This window comes from Tamandua tetradactyla, chromosome 23, assembly GCF_023851605.1.
Source record: "Tamandua tetradactyla isolate mTamTet1 chromosome 23, mTamTet1.pri, whole genome shotgun sequence".
NCBI classification, from domain to species: Eukaryota; Metazoa; Chordata; class Mammalia; order Pilosa; family Myrmecophagidae; genus Tamandua; species Tamandua tetradactyla.
In genome coordinates this window covers 22860188-22883673 of record NC_135349.1, presented here as the reverse complement: position 1 = coordinate 22883673, position 23486 = coordinate 22860188, and the positions used below count along the sequence as shown (strand labels likewise).

The 23486-nt window shown below is 35.7% G+C and overlaps 1 pseudogene; it reads right to left on the bottom strand.

The window, feature by feature from the left end:
* LOC143666717 (vomeronasal type-2 receptor 116-like) overlaps window positions 1-23486 on the bottom strand; it is a 53632-nt pseudogene that overhangs the window by 7725 nt on the left and 22421 nt on the right.

The following is a 23486-nucleotide window of genomic DNA, read 5'->3' as shown; positions in this document are numbered from 1 at the left end:
GAGACAGAGGCCTGTGTCGATGCTGATATATTCCTTAAAGGTGTTTAAGTGATTAAGGTGATGTGGTTTCTCAAATTTCATCATCAGGAAAGTTAAGAAATAAAATTCCCATACTGATTAATGGAATTGAATTGAGAGTTCAGCAATAGACCCTCAGATCTATGGTTAACTGATTTTTGATAATGTTCCCAAGTTGTCACAACTGGGGCAGTATAGTCTGTTCAATAAATGGTGCTGGAGGACTGGATACAACATCCAAATGTGAAAGAGGACCCCTATCTCACTCTCTATGCAAAACTTAACTCAAAATTGGCAAAGAACTAAAAATAAGAGGCAGTGCTACAAAACTCCAGGAAGAAAATCTAGGAAAACGTCTTTAAGATGTAGTCATAGGTGTTCAATCCTAAACCTTATACCCAAAGCATGAACAATAAAAAAAAGAATAGATAAATGGGACTTCTCAAAATTGAATCCATTCTGCTTCAAAGGACTTTGTCAAAAGGGTGAAAAGGCAGCTGACTTTATGGAAGGAAATATTTAGTAACCACATATCTGATAAGAGTTTGATACTCAGATTATTCAAATAAATCTTATAGCTGAACAAAAATAGACAAAGGACCCAATTTAGAAATGGACCAAAGATATGCACAGACATTTTTCCATAAAGGGAAACACATAGTGGCTAAAACACACATGAAAAAATGCTCATCTTCATTAGCTATCAAGGAATGCAAATCAAGTCCACAAAGAGGTGTTGTTCTAGTTTGCTAGCTGCCGGAATGCAACACACCAGAGATGGATTGGCTTTTAATAAAAGGGGCTTTATTTTGTTTTTTCTTCAGAGGAAAGGCAGCTAACTTTCCACTGAGGCTCTTTCTTATGTGGAAGGCACAGGATGGTCTCTGCTGGTCTTCTCTCCAGGCCCCTGGGTTCCAACAACTTTCCCCGGGGTGACTTCTTTCTGCATCTCCAAAGGCCTGGGCTGAGCTGCAAGTGCAGAGATGAGGAATGCCGAGCTGCTAGGCTGTGCTACATTGCGTTCTCTCATTTAAGCACCAGCCAATTAAGTCAAACGTCACTCATTGCAGCAGACACGCCTCCTAGCCGACTGCCGATGTAATTGGCAACAGATGAGGTTCACATACCGTTGGCTTATGTCCGCAGCAACAAGATTAGGTATGCTCACCTGGCCAAGTTGACAACTGAATCTAACTAACACAGGTGTCATTTTACATCTTTTTCGAATGGCCACTATTAAACAAACAGGAATCTAGAAATGTTAGAGAGGATGAAGAGAAATAGGAACACATTCACTGTTGGTGGAAATGTAAAATTATACAGCTACTGTAGAAATTGGTTCGACAATTCTGCTGAAAGCTGAAAATAGAGTTGCCCTATGAACCAGCAATCCTCCCACTCGATATATAAGCAGGAGAATTGAATGTTGGGACATGAACCGACATTTGCCCACCAAGGTTAATAGTGGTATTATTCACAATTGCCAAAAACGGAAACACCAAGTGTCCATCTACTGGTGAATGGATAAAAGAAACGTGGTACGTACATATGATGGAATATTGTTCAAAGCAAATGAAAACATGGATAAACCTTGAGTGAATAATGTGAAGTGAAATAAGTCAGACACAAAAGGACAGCTATTGTATGATCTCACATATAATATTCTATTAAAATGTACAGAATTTTTAACTTGGTTGAATTTTTTTTCTGGTAGTCATATTCTTTCCCATCTTTATTCATACTGAAATAATACAATGCTTACAAAATCAAGCCTTATAATGTTCAGAAATTTGCAGTAGTTCATTTACGTAATAGATTCTGATATGTTAAGAAGCCACACAACTGATCTTTGCACAGATAAGAATAGGATAGGTCATTTTGAAAGCAAATATGAATAGTAAAACTTTCTTATCTAAGTAATTTTAATCAAGTGAATATATTCATCTGTGAATAGCCTCTATTGGAATATATTAGAATGTAAAAAGGTGCCCAGATTGCATTTGTTTTCTTAGATAACTTAATGAAGATCTCACAGAAATGAAATAATTTTAGTTAGCATGGGGAATCTGTGTTACATCCTTGCTCCCAAGACAGGGAGGTAGGTGTGAATTTATTTGAAACCAATAGGAGACAACATCACTAAAGTTGCAGGTACAATGTTTCCTGCTTCAAAATATCATAAATCGTTTTTATAAAGTTCTCCTGCATTGTGTTTAGATGAAATCCATTAATATAAAATCACATCGTTCAGCTAGGTTATCAACTGACAAAGTTCAGTCATTTACCTTGAATGTTATTTTCCAACCCAGTATCCATATTCACTCACTTAGTGTCTTCCTTTGAAGACACCCTTGCTCATTAGGGTCAATACACTATCTATTCTCAAAAAACAAAACAAAACAAAAAGGCAATGCATGAATATAGCCACTGAATAAAAGAATCTTCATGGCCACAACTCGTTCTGGAGCTTCTCTGGAGTTAATCTATATATGTAATGCCATCTTCAAGGGTCAATCCCAGGGTCCCCAGACAGGGTGGTTAATCAATTCCCTCAGAAGGAACCCCACATTGAATTGTGATAAGATGTTAGGATTCATGTTTTCTCTTCCTTTGATACTCAAGAGTTGCAATTTCCATGAATTCCATTCCATATACTAATCTCCAAGATGAAAGTAGGATGTGATGCAGCTGACAGTGTCTATTACTTGGACATCCAGTTGCCACGTGCACAAGCAATGATCCTACCCTGCTTATTTTAATAATGCTGAGTCACAAAGACACTTTCTGAAAGCTTCTTATGTTTCTGTCAGTTATGTCCATAACTTACTGTTGAAGAAACAAAAGAGCATGTAGAACTTTATATTAAATTTGTGTGTGTGTTTATACAGCAATTCTCTCTCTTACTCTCTGGGTGTGACTGTATTTCAGATTATTTTTATTTTACTGTTGTTTGAGTTGTTTATAGTGAGTATCATTTTTATAATCATAAAACATTAAGCTGTCTTCATTTTAGAGGGAAAAAATTTTAAAAAGAGAGAATGTTCTCTAGATTCTGAGGGCAGTTTCAATCAAGTCCCTCAAATGACTATTCTAAAGGACAAAATTCCAAAAGAAGACTATTCTCAAGACTTTTCTGAAGAACAAAGTTCCAGAAGAGTGATCATTCCAAAGATGAACTACAATCAAATTGAGCACTCTTGCTTACACTTCATCTCCAGTCAGCACAAGGCAGGTGTTACAACATACTCTCTCTCTCTGATAGAATACTTGTTTTTTACTTGGATGTTGAATGTGTCTAGATATTTTGATTTTTAAAAACCATCATTTTATGGTCCTTACATTCTAGCAAGTTGGAGGTTATTTTCTAATATTGGATCTAAATTCAGAGCATTTTGGAGAAAAGCTTAAAATCATACAGTTAGCAGATTGCAGTAGTGGAATTCACACTAAGTTTTTAAATAAGGCTTTAAAAAAGATCAATAGAAAAAGGGAAAAAATGGAGATTGTAAAGGGCTCAGTAGCAAAACAACTGGCAGCAGAAATTGACAATCAGCTCTTTTTTTCACCTTGGTTGAATTTTAAAGATTGGTTATGAATACAGGTGATTGCACCACATGATTGTGAGCATAATTAACAGTGCTGAATTGTGTTGAATGTGTTCACAAGGGAAGTTTAGAGTCCTATATGTCACCAGAGGAGTGTCAGAGGTTACGACTTGGCACTCTATAACTCAATAAATCTTTAGTGGATGATGACTGTGGTTAACAGTACAAATATGAAAACCTTCTTCCATGAACTAGAACAAATGTATAAAAGAAAATATGTAATTAAAATTACATTAAAAAATAAAAAATAATCACATGCTCTCTAGCCAAAGAACAGTTAACTCTTGCCTAGTAAGAGCAATTAAATGGTAAAACAGAGGAGTGACTTTTGATTATTTTAAACCTCTTATCTATGTTGTTCTGACCCATTTGTATATGCATTTTCTTTTTGCTTTTGTGCATGTTTATTTAGGTGTACCTACTTATTTACCTATGTTTTGGTTGGACATTTTTCCTTTTTGTCATTCTTCTCTGGCTATATTCTTTTTTTCTCAAGTATTTTCTGGATGCTTTCATATTTCAAGTTCTTCAGTTTTCATGAAAACCTTTAAGTGATTAATGTACTTTTCTTTATTGTCTTGGGTATGATTTCCACTTTCTGTATTTAGTCTCTTGTCTGGTTTGGAAAATGATCAGATAATAGCTATTCAAATATTGCCTGTCCAATATGTCCTCTCTTGTTACTAGATCTGCATCTGACTTCAAATTTTTTTAATTTTGCATAGTCTTCCTCTAACTTAAAAGCTATTGCCAATTGTTTTTTTTTTATTTCTTTATAAATGTATATTGTACAGTTACTTATCTGTGCTAAATTCCATCCAATTCCTTTTATTTATACTCTCATTAATTTTCTCTTCAACTCTGTGCAGTCTCCAATAAAATGCATTATATCTATATTGCAACATTTATTGCAACATTCATGTCTTTATTTCTAATGTATTTACTTTTTATCAAATCTTTGCATATTTATGGCCTCTGTTTACATATTCATTTTTGTGATTCCATTTTGTTTTTTAAATAATATTATATAGTTTATTTGGGGGGTCTGGTATTACAATAGCCAGTGTGTGGGGAGCTACCTATTTAATTTTATCCTGAGTTTTATTTATTGTTCTGTATTATTTCATATATTTGGCAAAACCACTAGCAGATTGTGATCTCATACTTGTTTGAATTTAATCTATACATAATCTGGGTCTGTGTTTAACATGTTTCTCTAAAGAGGGTTCAAGTTGCATTCTGCTTTAAGACAGAGGCAATATTGGCCAAGGTTTATGCCAGACTCTGACCAGGCCTCAGGCTGACCCTCTCTAAGCTCAAGGAGCACAGGCTTCCTTCTTCTGCGCTGTTAAGCTCTCCCTTTGCAAACAGTAATAGTTCAGTGCTCATGCTTGGGTGTTATCAGATGTTCTTTCTTATTTTTGTCCATGAGAATTGCTTTTATTTTGTATGATACAAAAATTGCAACAATATATAGGAATTTATTCACGATCTAGTTGCATTTTATTAGGACCTTCTGAAATTCCCATATGTCATGCAGTCAAAAATGGAAGTCTCACATTTCTTTGCTATTATTTTCTCACACATGTTATTTGGTTTTTGGTTTTTGTTTTTTTTTGCATGGGTAGGCACTGGGAATCGAACCTGGTTCTCCAGCATGGCAGGCAAGAACTGTACCTGAGAGCCACTGTGTCCACCCACATGTGGTCTTTATGCTGAAAAACTTTGGCAAAAATCATTCTTGAGTATTTGGCAACATAAGTTTGGATTGGAATATTTCCTCCACTAAGTTTCATTGTGAATATATACATATATATATTTTTAAAATGGTTGTAATAAATGACATTATTGAGGAATTGGTTAGATTTAACTAAGAGCTATAGACTGGAAAATAGTATTGCATCAAAATAAATATTCTGATTTTTGAAATAATACTCTGGTTATGAAAAGATTTCTTTGTTAATAAATACAATATTTTCCTAGGATATACCATTTAAGAAATATCTGCAAAATAATCCCAAATGATTATGAAAAAAATTAGAGGATGTTGGAAAGGAAGGAGGAAAGCAATGACAGCATACTGAATTTCTTATCAAATGTGGCTAAATATAAAGAAAAAGAATAGCTTGAAATATAAACATGAAACATATTTAAATGGCTACACAATGGATCATTGAGGATAAACTTTTTTTATTATGAAATATAACATATATACAAAAAAAGCAATAAATTTCCAGTATGTTTTTACAAGTAGCTATAGAACAAAATTTAAAGTTTAGTATGGGTTACAGTTCCACAATTTTTTGTTTTTCTTCTATCTGCTCCAAGACACTGGAGACCAAAAGAAGTATTAATATGATAATTCAGCAGTCATATTCATTTGTTAAATCCTAACTCCCCTGGTATACTCTTCCTACTCTTTTTTTTCTTTTTCATGAAGAATAACATATATACAAAAAAGCAATAAATTTCAAAGTACACTACAACAATTAGCTGCCTGACCTAAACTCACATAGGTCCTAGAGCTGAGGCACAGGTCAACAGTGAATATCCACAGCACCATGAACCTGGAGTAAAATATGTATAAACTAAAATAAAAGTGTGCTGAAATAAAACCCACTCGATAAAACTCTGAAATAAGTTCCCATCCCCGTTGTCTCTAGAGCAGTAAGTGAAACTGAATTAAATTGAAGGGAATAAATCTAATAAATGAGGCATGTTTTACTCTGGGCTGGTTATCAAGATCAGAAGGTTTTCAGCCTATTGATAAAAATATAAGATATTTTACAATGAAACAGATTTTATCCTAAGAATCCTTTGATACTGCTGGCTTCTCTATAGAATTATTAGAATTTTTCTAGTCAAATGAAGAAATGTTGACATATTCCAATAATGTAGAGAAGAGTACCTGCTGTGGCCTCTGAGGCTCAGCTTCAGACCACACCCTGTGTGTCTGAGGGCTCTCACTTACCCCTCCCCTGGGGATCCCTCCATTGCCTGGAACAGCCATGGCAGGACAGTGAGGTCAGGGACTGTGGAGGCTGGCTGAGAAGCCAGGAGCAAAGAGATGTAGGAAAGACTATTGTTAGGTGTAGGGAAGGGCAAAGAAGATGGAAAAGAAACCATAGGGAAGAAAAGTGGATTTCTTACTTTCAGTTTGAAAAGAGAGACATCAGTAAGATGATTCAAAATATATTAGTTACAGACACAAACAGAATATGACAGGGTTTTGTAATTTAGAGCACTTTGACTGAGCATGTGCAAATTACACAGACCCCACTCATCACCCATCACCACCAGGCAGGAAAAAAAACAAAAAAGCAGTTACTTACTCTTGGAGAATCACATCTGTGAAAGGACAGAAAAGAAACCATTTCCATTCCCTTAAAAATGTATAAAGTGGGAAAACCCACCAATAATCAAGTCTCCATCCCTGTGTATACTGGGCTTCATTTTCATGAAGCAGCCAGGATCATCTAAACTGCACCCACAGAGGGCAAACTGCAGAACTGGGAGAATAAAAATCAGAGGGAGCATCACAGAAACAGCTCCATAAATGTCAGAAAAGGCCTCAGTCAGTGATGAAGTGTGTAGTAGGCAGAGCTAGTATGAAACCTGTTGACTAAATCTGTGCTAGGAAAGAGCAAAAATGGGCTAACTGGTGTGTTCCTGACTCTTGAGTGAGCACAATATAATGGGTCCTTGTCCTTGTCTAGAAATAGAGTAATCCTGAATGCAAAACAAGTGTGTGTTCATGGATGTACATTTATATAGGCATGGTAGTTAGAAATGCTTTTAAATCCCTTGTGGGTTTTAGAATCATCCTAACTTTTTTAGCCAAACCTTCCTCCCTCTCCTCAGAGAGAATGAAGATCTGGGGACCACTTCTTTCCTGGGGCTCCTCATATGAGGCTTTGGGCTCAGATGAAAGACAATGGGAAAGCATATTTGGTGATCAATTTCTCCACCCCACTAGGCACTAAAAATGAATAACAGTGTCCTAGAGACCAACCCTTTGGAGAATATTATCTTCCACAGTTTTGCATGTCAATTTGCTAATGTCATGTAAGGAACTAATTTTGTTGCCACAGAATAAATAGTGTGCCTGACAGGCTCAGCAAGTGCCCTGTCCATAGGAGGATGCACTGAGCCCCACAGCAGTAGACTCTACAGCATAGGTCAAGATAGGACACGGCAGTCTCAGAATCAGGCACAAAATATGCTCTGTGGGAAACACTTAGTCCTTGTGCCATAACGCCAGCAATGTTGTCTCAGATCTTTCGGCCTGAGCAAGAGACAACCTGACCAGTTTACCAGTCAGGGCCCAGTCTTAGAGTTAAACCACACAGTAATATGAACAGGGAAATCTCAATATGGAGAATTATTAAATGTAATAGGAGATTGGAGGAGTGAGAATTTTGTAAGTGAGAAATAAGTAGAAATCTAAAGAATGTAAAAGTAGATAAAAGGAGCAGCTACTAAACCTATGATTGAGAAGACTTCTCCCCACCTATGGCTGAAACACAGATTTCATTGGGTTCACCACTGTGGTTCACTGAATAACAGAGAAGTCATTGGGGAGCTGTGCTTGTGGAACTTCTAGATTTCTGCCCTCTAAGATGCTGGGAAAAGCTTTACATGGAAAGGTGTCTCGCCAGAAGAAGTCTGCTACAAAGCCACTAATGAAGCAGTTGGTAAATGAAGACCGTGGCTGGCTGTTTGGGACTGCTGACCACCATGTACTGCAGAATCAGTGCACTGGAAAAGCAAGGAGAGCTGCAGGAGCCTGCCATGTGAGCACACAGGAAAAGAAAACTCCTTTCCTTCCACAATGCCTTTTGTGTGCCTTTCACTGACGAAACTTCCATGCCAGATGACAAAGGCAAAGCATTTAAAGGGCTGAGGTCTATTTACACAGAATGAAGGGTACATCTGTAGCTGAAAGGCATAAATTAACTACACTAGAAAGGAGCTGTAGATTTTCCCTCTTACAATTCAATAGACCAAGATGAAAGCCAAAAGATAAAGATTTGTGTTTATTTTCTACTAAGTGGTTCTCTGATACCATCTTAAGCCTCCTTCCTTTGTAGAACTGCCCATCAGTTCACAGAACTGTCATCAGCTCCAAGTCTGTGTATTAGTTTTAACCTTTATTTTTAAAGGAATCTGATCTGCCATCCTTTGGGTCAAAGATGTCCAGGAATTCCAATGATGGGCTTAGTATGTCTGATGGTGAGAGCTGGAGGATAAAGGAAATGGTGACAGTAGATGGTGGGTAGGTAGGAAGATGTAGAGGAAAAGCCAAATGATAGTTTAGTGGGAATGATGAAATAGAGAGGAGAGTTAGATAAGGAGGAAGCAGAGGTTATTGATAGATGAATAAAAAGTGAAGAAGAAATGTAGAAGTTCAGAATAAATAGGATAATGATGGTGATCTGTCTTCATTTAACTCATTCTATACTGCATTTCTGTGTTATTTATATAAACTTTCATAAGAAATCCATTTGGAGATATCGTTTTCATCCATTTACAGGTGGATAAAGTGTTTTACTGAGGTATTAAATTATTCAACAAAGATAAGAATTATGGAACATACAAATCTAAACTAAATCTGTTTAGTTTGGCTTGAGAACCCAGGCCATTTTGCAATAGGCACCAGAAAGCATCAGAGACCATTTCTTAGCCCTTGGCATCTGCATTTCATCCTGTTGCTCAGCATTCTTGTCTCTTTTCTTTTCTTTCTTTTTTTTTTTTTTTTTTAACATTTTTATTGTATAGTATAATATATAAACAAAGCAAAGAAACAAAAATTTCAAAGCACAACACCACAATTAGTTGTAGAACATATTTCAGAGTTTGTCATGGGTTAAGATTCCACAATTTTAGATTTTTACTTCTAGGTGCTCTAAGATACTGGAGATATCAATTTAATGATTTAGCAATCATATTTATTTGTTAAATCTTATCTTCTCTGTATGACTCCACCATCACCTTTGATCTCTCTTTCCCTCCCTTTAGGGGTGTTTGGGCTATGGCCATTCTAGCTTTTTTCATGATGGAATGGTCTGTCACTCATATGGGGTAGGGAGATGGAACTAACTGATGTTCTGGAGAAGCTGTGCCTTCTAGGTTTCTGGATTGATCTGGTCCAGGGACACATCTGGAGGTTGAAGGTTTCTAGAAAGTTACACTAATGCATGGAACCCTTGTAGAACCTTATATATTGCCCTAGGTGTTCTTTAGGATTGGCTGGAATGGTCCTGGTTGGGGATTGGAAGGCTATAATAGGTAGCAAACTTTCATAACACACAACCTCCAGAGTAGCCTCTTGGTTCTATTTGAACTCTCTAGCCACTGATACTTTATTAGTTACAATTCTTTTCCCCCTTTTGGTCAGGATGAAATTATTGAGCCCACAGTGCCAGGGCCAGATTCATCCCTGGGAGTCATCTCCCACATTGCCAAGGAAACTTTCACTCTTGGATGTCATTTCCCATATAGTGGGGAGGACAATAATTTCAATTTGTTCTTAGAGAGAGTGAGACCACATCTGTATAACAAAAGAGGTCCTCCAGAAGTAACTCTTAGGCATACCTATAGGTGGGCTAAGTGTCTCCACTACTTACAGAAGCTTTACAAGTGTAAACCTCAAGATCAGGGACATGGCCTACTGATTTGGGTGTCCCTAAAGTTTAATACAATATCAGGGGATTCCCTGATGGTAAAGTTTAATAGTTCCACATTTTTTCTCCCATCCTTCAACAGACTTTACCAATACTTTTTGATTATCTGCTTAATATACTCTAGGATATATCCAGATATTATATTAAGTTATAAAGGATTAAAGGACCTCTTTCTTATTCTGGGCTCCCTGTGTTTCAGTTGTTCAAATGAGCTATACAGATAAATTGAGTTAGATTATGTGCTACAGAAGATTTTGGTTCCAAACCAAATAAACCTTTCTTTCTTTGGTCTCAAAGAGTATGTGTAGTTCTAAAATATAGATATTGTCTTTGTTACCCATGTGTTCTGAAGTACTTTAACCCCAACCTGATCAGCTTTGTTCTTATCTCTAAATATCAGGTTACATATTACATTCTTGTCTTTATATTCTCTGAGTTCAAGCGTCAGCATTATGGGCAATTCTTCTACATTTTCATGGTAAGCAGAGATCTTTGGTTTAATAGTGTTGACTGTACAAAACATCACACAATAGTCTATGAAAATGAGTTCTAATCATGAATCTTTGTCTTAGTGGTTACCACGGTTTCTCAACAAATTTGGATTTGAGACTCTCAATACCCAAATACTGAGAGATATCACTGCCTCCATAAGGCTGTGACCTTTTTCCTGACTTATGGAGAACCTTAAGGGGCAGCTCTGACCTGCACAGCTCTGTGCTTCTCCCTCCTCACTGCTGCAGTCCTGGTGAGCTTCATGCAACACAAAAATTCTCCTATAGTCAAGGGAAGCAACCAGGCTCTAAGCTACATTCTCTTCATATTCCTCATCTTGTGCTTCTTCTTCTCTTTGGTCTTCATTGCTCATCCCAAAATGGCCTCCTGCATCTATGATGAGTGGACTTTGGAGTTGTATTTACAGTGGCCATTTCCACAGTACTGGCTAAAACTCTGTGATTCTGACCTTCAAGTCTACAACCCTGAGAAGAAGGATGAGGCAGTGGTTGGCCTGAAGGCCCCAGGTTGTGTTATTCCCACCTGCTCCCTGATCCCATTGACTCTTTGTGGACTCTGACTGGGAAGTTCTTCCAAGCCTGGCAGCAGCATCATTGACTGTAATGGGGACTCCATCACTGTATTCTATTAATAGACGGAGATCTGTCTTTTGAATAACAGAGAATTGTCAAACTCTTGTAAACAAGGGAACTCCAAAACACTTAATAAACAAAGTCCTGGGACAAGAGAGAGACCTGAAAGACAAATAAAATCCCACACACTGCATTTGTGTTGGGTAGGCTCCCCCAGAAACTTTGAACAACCAGAAAGAACTGGCAGAGGTATCTTTTTGAAAGTTCTGGCAAGCAGTTAAAGGACAGTAAGAAGGCCAGTGTGCAATCAAGAAGAAGGCTTTTTAAAAGTGGGAGGGTCTTATTTTGCTTGGCAGACCTCTTTGCTGACCCTCACTGCCTTGGTATGGAGCCACCCACACTCCCAGTGCTGTTCCATGGTCTTTGTTCCAGAAGGAGACAAGTGACACTTGTGCACATACTGAGAGCATGCATGTTAGCTGGGTCTGCCTGGTGGACTTGCCATCCCAGAACTTGCCCTGCATGTATAACATATTTCATAGAACTTTACTACAAAACACTGTAGAAGCGCAGCTTATAGTGGCTGCCTGGGGCAAGAAATTCCACACAAGATATTGTGTGGAATATACTGTGCAGGGATTGGACTAAGAGGAAACTGTCTCCTTGGGAAGAATAAACATGCATGCTCGTGAAATTGGACAATTCCTACAACCACATGTACAGGTCCATGGAAAGACAATGTGCAAAAGGATTAATGTGGCCTTTACAGTTTTTCTTAGAGCTAGTCTTTAAACTCTTTGTATAGGTAAGCTCTGAAGGAGACTCCTCACCCAGGTCAATATGCAAAGACAGGGTTTATTTTGGGGGTGGTGAAAAAGTTCTTGAACGAAATGGTGGTAGGTGATGGTTGCCAAATATCATGGATACACTTAAGGTCACTGAATTGTACACTTTTGGATCATTTATGTTACTAGAAAGTAAGTTAGGAGAGAAAAAGTGGGACTATATAACACAGTTAAACCAGTTGTAGCAATGACTATGCTTCACAGTAGGTATAAGAAAGTCTTTTATGAATTATAACAAAAGTATGTAACTATTACAAGGTGTTAATAAAAGGCTAATATATGGAGGGAAATACCCAATGTAAACAATGGGCTTAGTTAACAGTAATATTTTAATATTCTTTCATCTATTGTAACAAAGATACTAAACCAATATAAAGTGTCAAAAATAGAGAGGAATATGGAAACATTGTATTTTTTACATTGCCTTTATGTAAACATGGACTTGTCTAATAAAAATAAGCAATCATTAAAGAACATTATGCTAAGTGAAAGAAACCAGACACAAAGTACTACATAATATACAATTCCATTTGTATAAAATGTTAATATAAATAACCCTAGAGAGACATAATGTGACTAGTGGTTATCTAGGACTTTGGACAGAATATGAGGCATTTCTTTTTTTGAAGACTGAAATTGTACTAAAATTGGTTGTGGTGATGAACACACAACTCTGTGATTATACTAAAAGCCACTGATTGTAGGCTTTGGATGATTTTGGATGTATTGTATGCTATGTGAATATATCTCACTAAAACTTCTTTTTAGAAAAAGTGATGAGGACATGTCAAAAGGATACAGAGGCAATCTTGAAGAGATTCCCAAATCTGGGAAAATTTCAGCATCACAATAAATGATAAAAGTATTATACTGTAATCTACTGGATAAAGTACGAATTCGTGTATCCAAAATGATGTAAATAAAAGAATGAATGAGCAAATAGAGAAGGAAAAGCTCTTCATTAGAGTATAATGCCAACCAAGTAGAAGAAATAATGGACTTACCATTTGGTAACTACCATAGTAATAATTGAATCAGACAATATGATGAGAAATTGGATTTTTACATAGTCTCAACAAATCTCCTCACAAAGGACTTTTTAAAGATTAACTTTAATGGAAGTACTTTGCAGATTCTATTCTAACCAACTGATCAAAGTTAACATTGCCAATAATGGGACAAACTGACAATGTGTGCTTCTTGATATGATATGCTGATATGAATACAGCATCATTTCTGTGGTATTTCTGACAAAAAAAAGGATGTCCTGAATTTAATCAAGAAGAAGCATTAGATAAACCAAATGGAAGGCCATCCCACAAAGTAAGTGATATGTACTCCTCAAAAGCATCACATCATCATAGAAGAGGAAAAACAGAAGGGTTCCAGATTGAAAGAGACAAAAGAAGATAATCAAATGCAACATGTGATTCCAGATTGAGATGCTGGAACAAACAGGAACTTAATTGGGACAATCAGCTAAGTTTGTATGGGGTCTGTGAATTAGATGGCATTATTATATCAATGAAATCAGTTTTGATGGACATAAACTGTATTGTTAAATGAGTCTCCTTGATTTAAGGAAATATAAACTAAAATATCTAGGGGAGAAAAGAGAGATACTACCAAATTTTGCAAGTGGAAAGGACAATGGACAATAGATCAAAGCTGCACAAAGAAATACAGATCTTACAAAGAATAAAAATTTTAAAATTACAAAAAAACAAAACAGCAACAAAAAGTAATAAGGATCTTTGGTGAGGGTCAGGACATAGACAAATATAAATACCAGTACTATTGTATTTTTTATTTTTAACTCAATTTTTACTTCCTACAGAATCTAAAAGGCATATGCATCAAATGTAAAGATAAATCAGTTGGACTCATAATGCATAAACATGTAATTTATGATGAGTATTACATAAAGGTGAGGGAAAGGGGGTATAGGAACAAAGTTTGTGTTTATTATTAAAGTTAAGTTGGTATTGAAGTAACAGATATTGGCATCTGATCTTATTTATTTCAATCAATAACAAAACAGTGTTGATGATGAAATCTTCCTTCCTTAGTGTGTAATGTGAGGTGAACAAGGGTCCATGTAATGGGCCTCTAGCATCTTTCATCTCTCAATACATAACAATTATAGGTAATACCTGTTACCTGTCATAGTGTAGGGCATTTAAACTTTTCTTTTCTTTTCCAATAAAAGAATGAACCACTGCCTGAATTTTCTAAAAGCAATAGATAGGAAAGCAATATTTTCACCTCCTCACAGTACAGATTTCCAGGTTTTGCTAACACTAATAATTCTTTGTTTGAGGCTATTGTTGTTATGGCTAGTACTATGACCCCTGTACATAAAAAGCATAACTGATTTGTGCGCCTTTGGATGTGTAAAGACTTTGGCTTTTATGTAGTCAAACCTGTTTCTAAGTTTCATTGGTAATTTTTGCCATTGACTTATGTTTTGGGAATTGACCTGAAAGATCTTTGATTGATATCTACTTTCTTCTGTTTCCTGGAATATAAGTGTTTTAAAATGGAAAAAAATGCATATGAAATAGAAAATGGAAGGGAAAATGTCATGAGGACAGAAATTTTCCTGCAATTTAGCTGTGATATGGAAAGTTAAATTATTTCAAATGTACTCATGTTTGTAAATGCAGAATAGATAAAATTATATATAGATCTGACAAATAAAATTAAAAGCATAAGATAGCGGATTCAAGAAATGCCTTTAGAGTAATAACTTTGAATTTTAATACACTAAACTTTGAATTTTAATACACTAAACTTACTAATTAAAAGATACAGATTGGCAAAATGGATAAGGAAATGTAATCCAGCTATAGGCTGCTTACAAGAGATATTTATTAGAAATAAGATTGCAACTAGATTGAAAGTGAAAGCATGGAAGTTCCATGTAAACTGTAACAAAAAGAAAGCAGAAGTAGCTATACTAATACAGACAAAACAGACTTGAAATAAAAAGACATCACAAAAGACAAAGAACGATAGTATATATTAATAAAAGGGGCAATTCACTAAGAAGAATTAACAATCATAAATGTTTACACTCCCAACCAAGGAGCTCCAAAGTACATAAGACAGATATTAGCAAAACTGAAAGGACTGATAGATGTTTCAACAATCATAGCAGGAGATTTCAGTACACCAGGGTCCTCTATAGATGGAACAAGCAGGCAGAGAAACAACACAGAAATAGACAACTTAAAATTTTGATGAATGAATTGGACCTAATTTTCATATATAGGTCATTACATCTCAAAATACCAGAATATACATTCTCTTCTAGCACTCATAGAACATTCTCCAAGATAGATCATATGCTAGAACACAAAACAGGTTTTATAATTTAAAAAACATTAAAATTATTCAAAGCACTCTCTCTGATCACAATAGAATGAAACTGGAAATCAATAACCACCAAAGAATGAGAACTTTCACAAATACATAGAAATTAAATAACACACTTTTAATAGAACAGTGGGCCAAAGAAGAAATTGCTAGGGAAATTGGTAGCTATCTGGGGAGGAATGAAAATGAGAATACAACATATCAGAACTTAAGGATGTGGCAAAGGCTGTTCTGAGAGGGAAATTTATTGCCCTAAATGCCTGTATTAAAATGAAGAAAGAGCAAAAATTGAGGACCTAATTGCTCTCCTGGAGAAACTTGAAAGAGAAATAACAAAGATTGAGGCAGATTTAAATGAATGGGAGAGCAAATGAACAATAGAAAGAACCAATAAAACCAAACTTTGATTCTTTGAGAAAATCAATAAAATCAGTGGACCACTAGCAAGGCTGAAAAAGAAGAAGAAGAGAGAGGATGCAAATAAACAAAATCAGAAATGAGAAGGTGGTCACTACCACAGACCCTGAAGAAATAAATATAGGACGTACTATGAACAGTTATATGCCAACAAACTAGATAACTTAGATGAAATGGACAAATTCCTGGAAACACATGAACAAGCTACACTGACTGAAGAAGAAATAGAAGATCTCAACAAACCAGTCACAAGAGATTCAATCAATCATCAATAATCTTTCTAAAAAGAAAAGCCCAGGGCCAGATGGTTACAAAGGGAAATTTTATCAAACATTCCAAAAAGAATTAACAACAATCCTGATCAAACTTTTCCAAGAAATTGAGGAAAAATGAATTCTAGCTAACTCATTTTATTGGACTAACATCACTTTAATACCGATATCTGGTTAAAATGTTACAAGAAAGGAAAAGTACAGGCCAATCTCTGTAATGACCATAAATGCAAAAATTCTCATCAAAATACTAGCAAATCAAATCCAACAACACATTAAAAGAATTTTACACCACAGCCAAGTGGGGTTTATACCAGGAAGGTAAGGATGGTTCAGCTCAAGAAAATCAATTAATGTAATACAGCACATTAACAGATCAAAAGGAAAAAATCACATGATCATCTCAAGTGATGTAGAAAAAGCATTCAACAAAATTCAATATCCTTTTCTGATAAAAATATTTAGAAAAATAGGAATCAAAGTTAACTTCCTCGATATAATAAAGTTAGTGCCAGCATTGTACTCACTGTAGAGAGACTGAAAGATTTCCCCTATGATTGGAAATAAGACAAGGATGCCCTCTGTCATCACTATTACTCAATATTGTACTAGAAGTTCTACCTAGAGCAATCAGGCAGGAAAAAGAAATGAAGCAACCAAATTGGAAAGGAAGAAGTAAACTTTCACTATTTTCAGATGACATGTTACTATGCTTGGAAAATATTGAGAAATCTATAGCAAAGTTACTTGAGCTAATAAATAAATTCAGCAAGTATAAATGTTGGAGGAATGAAGAGAAACCGAAACCCATATTCACTATTGGTGGGAAAATATAATGGTTCAGCCACTTTAGAAGTAAGTCGGTGACTCCTAAGAAAACTAAATATCGAGTTGCCCTATGACCCAGCAATACCGCTACTCAGTATATATCCAGGAGGGGTGAAAGCAGTGACACAGAGGTTTGCACACCGGTGTTCATAGTAGCACTATTCATAATTGCCAAAAGATGAAAATGATCAAATATCCATTAACAGATGAGTGGATTAACAAATTGTGGCACATACACATGATGGAATTCCATGCAGCAATAAGATAAAATGACATCCTTAAATGCATGAACTACTGCAAAGGTATGGATCTTGAAAAAAATGTGCATAATTTCAGGGCAGAGGGAGAAAATGCTATTTCTGCTGTGGGCCATGGTTAACAGAAAACACCAACAGTACCACAGCAATACCAGGGGTACATAATGAGGGGAGGGAATAGAGTTTAGGAGAAGCTTGAATTTTTTATTTGGTTAAGGTGTGTTTATTGGCTATCTTTCTCTCGGGAACAATAAAATTATCTAAAATTGATGGACTGTTGTCTTTGAACATTAAATGTGAGGCCCAGTAGATGGAGGTAGCTGAAAGATGCACTAACTGAGAAGTAGAGTGGTGAACCATGGTGTATACATATGGTTCAAAATTGTGCTGCTGAAAAAATAAGTGAAGTTTTAGGGCATACAGCAATGTGAATGAACATGTGGGACATTTGGTGAGGCAAAATAAATCAGAAACAAAAGAGCAAATATTGTATGATCTCAATTGGGGCATACACTGCAAATTCTTATATCAGTCACACTTAGTCTGGAGTGGCAATTGTTATTTCTGGATTTTGAGGGACTGTTTTATATATATATATAACCTGGTATTTAGATATAAGAACAAAAGCAATCAGGTCAGGATTAGAGTAATTCAGACACACTGGTAAGGAAGACATTGCCTGTATTTTAGAACTTCACCTACTATTTGAGACCAGAAAGGTTTATTTTCTCCAGAACCTAAATTTTCAGCAACACATACTCTAACTCAACTTGTATGGATAAATCATTTAAACAATCCAAACACAGGGAGCCCAGAATAAGAATGAGAGACTTTAATCCTGTATAGCTTAATGTAATGCCTGGATACATCCCAGAGTATATTAAGCAGATGATCAAAAAGTATTGGCAGAGTCCCTTGATGGATAGAAGAAACAATGAGGAACTATTAAACTTTACCATCAGGGAAATACCTGATACTGTGTCAAACATTAGGAACAATCAAATCAATAGGCCAAGCTCTTGATCTTGAGGCTTGCTTTTGTGAAGCTTATGTATGTATCAGAGAAGCTTAGCCTACCTATAGGTATGCCTAAGAGTCACCTCTGGAAGACCTCTTTTGTCATTCAGATGTGGCCTCTCTCTCTCTCTAAGCACAAATCTGCAAGTGAAACCATTGCTCTCCCCACTACATGAGACATGACATCAAGCGATGAATGTCTCCTTGGCAGCATGGTGGATGACCCACATGGATGATTCTGACCATGGCACCATGTGACCAATAATGCCATCCTGACCAAAAGGGGAAAAGGAGTGAAACAAATGAGGTATCAGTGGCTGAGATATTTCAAAAACAGTCAAGAGGTTATTCTGGGGGTCACTCTTATGCAAGCTTCAGTTAGACTTTGCTACTGTCATCACTTGCAAACCCCCAACCCAAACCATTACTGCCAATCCTAAAGGGCACCTAGTGTATTATATAAGATTCTACAAAGGTTCCATGCACTAGGGTAATTTTCCAGAAACCTACAAATCTCCAGATGGTTCCCTGGACCAGATAAGTCCTGAAATGCAGAGGGGTCAGCCTGTCCAGATTATATAATTCCATCCCCTTATCCTATATTAGTAAAAGTCCCTTCCAACATGAAAAAGTTAGAAAGGCCTTAGCCCAAATACCTCTAAAGAGCAAGAGAAAAATCAGTGGTGATAATGGAGTTATACAGAGAAGGTCTGGTTTAACAAATGAGTATGAATGCTGAATCAGTATATTGATATTTCTTTTAGTCTCCAATACCTTAGATCAGCTGGAAACAAAAACCTAAGATTGTGGAATTTTAAACCATACCAAACTCTGAAATCTGATCTACAGTTAATTGTTGCAATGTACTTTGAAACTTATTGATTTTTTTTGTATATATGTTGTTTTTCAAAGAAAAAGAAGAGTATAATAAAGAAGATAGAATTTAACAAATGAATAATATGATTGCTGAATCAGTATGTTAATACTTCTTTTGGTCTCCGGTGTCTTGGAGCAGCTAGAAAAAAAAAAAAGAAATGAAGACTCATGAAACTGTAACCCATACCAAACTTCAAATTCTGTTATCTAACTACTCATTAAAATGTATCTGGAAATTCATTGCTTTTTTGTGTATATGTCATTTTTCACAATTAAAAAATGTTAAAAATGTTTATTGTCATTTTTGTGAAAAATAATTTGTTTTAAATATTAATTTAACAATATTTGATGTGTTTCCAGTTGAGACACTTCTAATCAATTCTCAAGTCAACATTAAATATATCTATATTACTCAATATTTCTTTTCCAATCTGATATGCCTACTTCTTATGAGTTAATCATTAGATATATTAATTATTATTGCTGTACTAAATGGCATTATTGTCTACTCTTTTATAAATGGTTATTTTCTGGTTATAACGTTCCACCAATTCTACTCTAAATATTTGATACTTTGCCACATTACTGAATTATATTATTAAATATAATAACTTCATGTTTTGGTTTCTTGAAAGGCAATCATATTACCTATCAGTAATATTAATTTTTCTTATTTCCTATACTGATTATTTACTTTCTAAACTCTTGCTGTATTGAGCACATCTTCCAAAGCAATGTTAAATAATGGTGGTAAGATGAGCATCATTATCTTTTACTAATCTTTCAGAACAATATTACAACTCCTTTAATGAAATTTTTGCTTTATAATTATCTTTTTATCAGAAGGTATCAGAAAAAGTATTTTCCTCATCTTGGTTTTCTAGGACTGCTACAAAATGGGTAGATTAAAACAACAAATGTTTGCTATCTCACAGTACTGGGGGCCAGAAGTCCAAAATCAAGCTGTCAGACAAGTCCTGCACCCTGTGACACCTGTAGGGACGAATCTGTTCCCTGCCTCTCTCCTGGGTTCTGGTGTTTGTCTGCAATCCTTGTGCTTCAGTATCTGCCTCTCATTACATGGCTGACTTCTCTCTCTGTGTCCACATTTCCTTTTCCTATAAGATCACTAGTCATATTGGATTAAAGCCTCACCCTAATTCAATCTAGACTCATCTTAACTGATAATTTCCTGAAAGAGATTCTTCCCTTATAATGTCAAATTCACCATATGAGGGTTTAAGACTCCACCATGTCTTTGGGGACTCACAATTCAACTCCTAGTACCATCCAAATATTCTTACATAATTTTACTTTATTTTTTCAGACTTGAACATCCTTCTAGATGAAATTGAATATCTATTGCATGAAGATACATTAGTTTCTTAGTGGTCTCACTACTGCTTTTGTCAACTTATGAATGATCTTGGTAAACAATCATGGCTTTTTAAATTTCATGCTTCTTGAATTTTTGTACTGCTCAGGAATTTGGCACAATAGTAAATAATAATAATAGGAGCACTAAACATTTTGTTTTCCTAGCAAGTGCAATTGGAGGCATTCTATTAGTGTTTTCTGATTTAGTGTATTTGTGGTACATGATTAAAAAGTTGGTCCATGGCTGCTGTAACAAATTACCGCAAAGTTGATTTCTTAAAGCAATAAAAATGTATGTTCTCACACTTTTGGTGGCCAGAAGTTCTAAATCAGTATCATAAAATCAAGGTAGGGCAGGATCTTGCTCCCTCTAATGGTTCAAGTTACAGGGAGAATCCATTCCTTGCTTCTTTGATCTTCCAATGGCTGTCAGCAGCTCTTAGCTTGCTGCTGAATCCCTGCAGCCTCAACCTCTGAGGTTACATTGCCTCCTGCTTTCCTCTGTGCATCATATCTCCCTCTACCTCTCTTACAGAGACTGTGATTGGATTTAGAGCCCTCCTGGAAAACCTAGGAAAATCTCTCCATTTCAAGATCCTTAACTGATTCACATCTCTAAAAGTCATTTTTCCATATAAGTTAACATGGAGTACAGATATTAGGACCTGATATCTTTGGGGGGGGGCCTCTATTCAGACTGCTACAGTTAGTTATTTGTTCATTGTTTTCCCTCTTGTTCAATTTTTTGAAGAGTTTTGGCAGGATTGGTACTAATTCTTTCTTGAATGCTTATTAGAATTCACATGTGAGGTCATCTGGTCCTGGACTTTTCTGTTTTGGAAGCTTCTTGATGACTGACTCAACATCTTTACTTGTGACTGGTTTGTTGAAGTCACCTTTCTTCTTAAGTTTTCTAATGTTGGTTGTTCATGTCTTTCTAAAAAGCTGTCCATTTCATCTATGCTGTCTAGATTTTTAGCATATAGTTGCTCATAATATCTTCTCATTACCTCCTTTATTTCTATGGGGTCAGTTGTTATGTCCCTTCTTCCATTTCTGATTTTATTTGCATCCTCTCTTTATTTCTTTGTCAGCCTAGCTAAGTGCACATCAATTTTACTGATTTTCTCAAAGAACCAACTTGTGGTTTTGTTGATTTTCTCAATTGTTTTTATATTCTCAATTTCATTTATTTCTGCTCAAGTGTTCATTATTTATTTTCTTTCATTTGCTTTGGGATTGGTTTGCTGTTCTTTCTCTTAGTTCCCACAGGTGGACAATTAATTCTTGAATTCTGCCCTTTCTTCCTTTTTAATATAGGTGTTTAAGGCAATAAATTTCCCTCTCAACACTTGCTTTGTTCCTTGCACAAATTTTGATATGTTGTGTTTTCATTTCATTTCCTCAAGATATTTACTGATTTCTCTTATAATTTCTTCCTTGACCCACTGGTTGTTTAAGATTATGTTGTTTATCCTCCATATATTTGTGAATTTTCAGGACCTCTGCCTGTTATTGCTTTCCAGCTTCATTCCATTCTGATTCAAAAATTTTATACAATTTCAATATTTTTAAGTTTATTAGGACTTTCTTTATGACCCAGCACTGGTCTATCCTTGAGACTGATCCATGAACACTTGAGAAAAATGTGTATCCTGCTGTTGTGTAAGTTGTGTTGTCTGTGAAATCTAGTTTATTTATCATATCATTCTAAATTTCTGTTTCTTTATTGATTCTCTGTCTAGATGTTCTATCTATTGATAAGAACAGGGAATTGAAGTCTCCAACCATCGTGATAGAGGTTTCTACTTCTCCCCTCAGTGTTGTCAGTGTTTGCTTCATTTATTTTGGAGCATTCTGGTTTGTGCATAAATATTTACAATTGTTATGTCTTCTTGTTGAATTGTTTCTTTTATTAATGCACAGTGTCCTTCTTTGTCTCTTTTAATTGTTTTACATTTGTTGGATATTAGTATAGCTACCCCTGCTCTTTTCTGATTGTTGTTTGCATGAAATATCTTTTCTCAACCTTTCACTTTCAACCTACTTTTGTCCTTGGGTCTAAAGTGAGTCTCCTGTAGACAGCATATAGTTGGGTCCTGTTTTTAATCCATGCTGCCAGGCTATGCCTGTTAATTGGAGAGTTTAATCCATTAACATTTAATGTTATTATTGTAAAAGGCAGTGCTTTCTTCTACCTCTTTTGGATTTTATATGTCATGTCTTATTTCTTTCTCTTTTTACTTTTATCGATAGTTTTCATTTCTACACTTTTCTCTAGACCTCTCTCTCCTGCCATTTCTTATCTGCCTGTAGTGCTCCCTTCAGTATTTCTTGTGCAGCCAGTCTCTTAGCCACAAATTCTCTCAGTGACTATTTGTCTCACAATATTGAAAGCTCCCCTTTGTTTTTGAAGAATAGTTTTACTTGTTATAGAATTCTTACTTGGCAGTTTTTCTCTTTCAGAATCTTAGATCTATCATACCACTTCCTTCTTGCCTCTATGTTTTCTCCTGAGAAATCCACACATATTCTTGCTAAGTTTCCCAAGAATGTGTTGGATTGCTTTTCTCTTGCTGCTTTCAAAATTCTCTCTTTATCTTTGATATTTGATCATCTGATTAGTAGGTGTCTTGTAGTAGGACTCCTCAGATCTATTTGGTTTGGGGTATGCTATACTTCTTGTATCTGTAAGTTTATTTCATTCATAAGACATGGGAAATTTTCAGTGATTACTTCCTCCATTAGTGTTTCTACCACTTTTCCCTTCTCTTCTCCTTCTGGATTCTATATTCATGTACTTCATGTTCTCATTCAATTCCCTGAGA